The sequence below is a fragment of the Monopterus albus genome, unplaced genomic scaffold (assembly GCF_001952655.1).
Source record: "Monopterus albus unplaced genomic scaffold, M_albus_1.0 scaffold1511.1, whole genome shotgun sequence".
Classification (NCBI taxonomy): domain Eukaryota; kingdom Metazoa; phylum Chordata; class Actinopteri; order Synbranchiformes; family Synbranchidae; genus Monopterus; species Monopterus albus.
Window position 1 is genome coordinate 2,755 of NW_018129387.1, and position 556 is coordinate 3,310.

Consider the following 556-nt stretch of genomic DNA (forward strand, 5'->3'; position numbering starts at 1 on the left):
CTCTTGGTCCAGACTGGAGTTCCTCTCCTGGTTCCAGAGCTGCTGCTCAGCCTGAACCTCCTCCTCCTGACAGACATGTTGCTGCGGCAGCTCTGGAGGGACAAAGGAAGGAACAGGTCACTGATATGATGAGAGAGAAAAAAAGACTGATTTCCAGTCTGTTTTAAAAGTCTCATGAATTTTGGGTAGTGTTCACTTTGTCATTTTCAAGTTGACGCATTAACTGAAATATGCAATGAAAAAGGGAACAAACACTTAATAGCAACATCTTCGTTGGATTTGGCAATTAATCAAATTTTACAATTAGAATTTTGGCTTCCAACGATTATGACAAAATAATTGCAATAAAGCAATTATTGTGCTGCACTCCGATTTTGTCTTGTGTCATCCACTCCACCCCTCCAGCACTCTACAGTGTGAACATTTTTTGCTTGCATCGAGTGAAGTGACATATTATTGGAGTTGGCAGGACCTTAAGTTTGTTACTGTATGTGCAATAAAACCTCCTAGTGTTAGCAGTTAATGCTCCACTGTTGTTAATGGTTACAGTAACATT